The 3,221-nt window shown below is 42.3% G+C and overlaps 1 pseudogene; it reads left to right on the forward strand.

The window, feature by feature from the left end:
• Positions 1-1,622: 1,622 nt before the first annotated feature.
• On the forward strand, positions 1,623-2,034 carry LOC115852456 (large ribosomal subunit protein uL14-like; annotated as a pseudogene).
• Positions 2,035-3,221: the final 1,187 nt, after the last annotated feature.

Genomic DNA, 3,221 nt, shown 5'->3' on the forward strand with positions numbered 1-3,221 from the left:
GCATTGGCTTATGTCATTTAATCCTCATTTTATCGTGGAGGAAACCAAGACCTACAAGGTAGTACAGTGTCATGATCAAGCTTGGAGGACGTGTCCGTGTTGTTGACGGGGCCTGTGCGAATGTACGTCCCTTATGAATGAACCCCCTTTTCCCAGGAAATCGCTCTGCCCTTCCCTCCTGCCTCCCATAAAGGAACCCATCCTGTTAGACATGTGCTCATGGTCACATCAGGCACCAGGAGAAGCCTTGAAGCATCTACACTGGTTTCCTCTGGATCCCTTCCACGTAAGATCAGAGCTCATGAAATGAATTGCTAAGGTTTTCTGCTTCACATACTGCCCCAGAGCACTATCTGATACAGAGAGGGAAATGTACAAACTCGGACAGCGAGCACATTTCTGTCCATTGGGGCAGGGACCTACCCTCTGCAGAAGTCCACTAGGCATCATTTTATTACTTTCGAAGTAAGAGAAGGATATATTTTTTCCCCTTCGGGTAAAAAATGTTGCCGTAGACCCTTTTGCTAAAAGAGTCATTTAAATATTACTGGTCACGTCACATTGTAGTTGTTTGGAAATAATTATATCCATATCACAGACAGTAAATAATAGACGTACCTTCACTAACGTTTTATTCCTGCTCTGTTTTAATATGGCAAACTTAGAAGTAATTTAATCTCCCAGTCAATTGAAGTGTTAGGGGGTTCTTCACACAGAAGACTGCACGTTATTAATTCCGGGCAGTCTTCATCTTGCACAATTAGTCATTGTTTGCAGCCGGCAATGTTTTATTAATTTTCCATAGTAGTGGATTTTCCACAGTTTTCTCAGTTTAAATTAAGCAGTGAGAGCTGCTGTTTCTTCTTAAATAAATTTTCTTTCCACAAAAATACATGCCTCTGGCTGTGTCAATTTTCCCATTTGATTAAAGGGCCACCAGGCAATTAATAACTGAATGCATTTTAAAGTACTTTTGGAAAAAGTAATTTGAATCGCCAAACTTGTGTATTTGAATTGATTGTTACAGAAGATTTAGCAGAACCTTGGAAAGGACAAATAGAGCCCAGCAACCAAGTCTGGCGGACTGTGGGGTGGTCTCCCTAAAAGGCACTCACACTTTGGGGTGGTAGGGGCAGGAGACCACCACTTTGCAGGAGGCTGGAGCAAGAAAGGCAACCTCAAAATGGGGGTGTACAGAAGACTCTAGGCTATGATGGCGCGGTCTGAGTGGGAAAACCATTTCAAAAGCAGTGAGACAACATGGGTGAAGCTTGAAGACATTATGCTAAGTGAAATAAGCCAGACAAAGAAGGACAGATATTGTAGATTTCACCTATATGAGGTGCCTAGAATAGTTAACTGCATAGAGACAGAAAGTAAAATGGTGTTTGCCAGTGGCTGAGGGGAACGTGGAATGGGGAAAACTTAGTGTTTAATGGGTACAGAGTTTGTTAGTAGTGATAAAAAACAAAGTTCTGAAGATAGTGGTGATGACTGCACAAGATGAGACTGACTGAATGCCACAGAATTATACACTCAAAAAGGCTTAAAAGGGTAAATTTTATGTTATATATATTTTACCACAATAAAAAAAAGCAATGTGGCCTTTTTTCATGTTCGAGATGTACAAGCAAGGATGTGGTGGTTCCTCCCATGCAAAATTCTGCATTTCTGGGGTCTTCTGGTAGGAACCATGATGAGCTATGCTGACAGCATGGGAGCCAAAATTCTGTGTACTATCTCTGTGAAGTGGATCGAGGAACGGTTGAACAGATTCCTGCTGCTGATGCAGGTGACATGGTGATGGCCACAGTCGAGAAAGGCAAACTGGAGCTCAGAAGGAAGATACATGCAGCAGTGGTAATTCAACAACGGAAGTCATCCTGGAGAAAGATGTTCCTTTATTTTGGTATCATGTGGAGGTCATAGGAAACAGTAAAGGCAAGAGGAGAGGCTCTGCCATCATAGGGCCAGTTGCAAAGGTGTGCGCAGACTTGTGGCCTAATTGTGTCCAATGCTGGCAGCATTGTATGATTCTCCAGTGTTGTTGTTTAAAAAAAACCCATCCCATTAAAAATTATTTGCTCCCAACCCCCCCAAAAGTAAGTAATGAGGATATTCAAAGCTAACTTGTTTCCTTTTTTAAAGAAAACACACACACAAAAAGGAAAACATGCCCTAGTGTCATCTATAGTGAGAGTTAGGGCTTCTGTTTGACAGTGGGGTCTCTAACTGACCTCTGCTTAACTGACTCAGAGGATTAGCCAACGCCATCTGCTGCATCTGTAGGATCTACTGACCAAGGCTCAGGAAAAGCTGATGCGCCTCACCACTACATATGCTTGTGCATTCTGCTTCCACCGGTTTGTTGAATGCCTCCTAAGATTCGGTTAGGATTGTCCCCAAACCTGTTTACACCAGGTTATTTTAATTATACAATTTAATTAGGTATTATGTAAGATGAAATGTGAGCTCACAAAGAAAGTTGTTTCTATGAAAACCAGATTGAATGCCTTAGTAAAACTTGATAAAGTTGGGCTCTAAAAAAATATCGCAGGGCTTCCCTGGTGGCGCAGTGGTTGAGAGTCCGCCTGCCGATGCAGGGGACACGGGTTTGTGCCCCGGTCCGGGAGGATCCCACATGCCGTGGAGCGGCTGGGCCAGTGAGCCATGGCCGCTGAGCCTGCGCGTCCAGAGCCTGTGCTCCACAACAGGAGAGGCCACAACAGTGAGAGGCCCGCGTACCGCAAAAAAAAGCAGATATATCTTTTCAGATTAGCTTTGGCTACATATAAGAGCATGACCAAAAAAACCCAAACAAGAAACCAAACAGAGGCTTAATTGAGATAGAGGTGTCTTTCTTTCTCTCATAAAACAAGTCAAGGAAAGGGTGATGTTGATGATGAGGTACACTTTGCATATGTAGTGGCAGGGAGCATAGGAAAAGTCTCTGTGCCTTCCTCTCAATTTTGTTGTAAACCTAAAAAAATGTCTTTAAAAATTTTTTTTTAAAGAAGAGAAAGAAAGAGAACAAATATTGCAGGTAAATAACATTCTTGCCCTCAAAGGAGCAACCATAATCTGTGAGGATAATTTTAGAGAAGGTAACTTTTGTACTTACCTTCAAAATTCCCTTGTTGATACTATAAGAATACATACATATTGAGGTGGATGGATCCTTGGAGGGGTGCAGTCTGAGTTTCTTTGCTAGAATTTTGTTT

The sequence above is a fragment of the Globicephala melas genome, chromosome 2 (genome assembly GCF_963455315.2).
Source record: "Globicephala melas chromosome 2, mGloMel1.2, whole genome shotgun sequence".
NCBI classification, from domain to species: Eukaryota; Metazoa; Chordata; class Mammalia; order Artiodactyla; family Delphinidae; genus Globicephala; species Globicephala melas.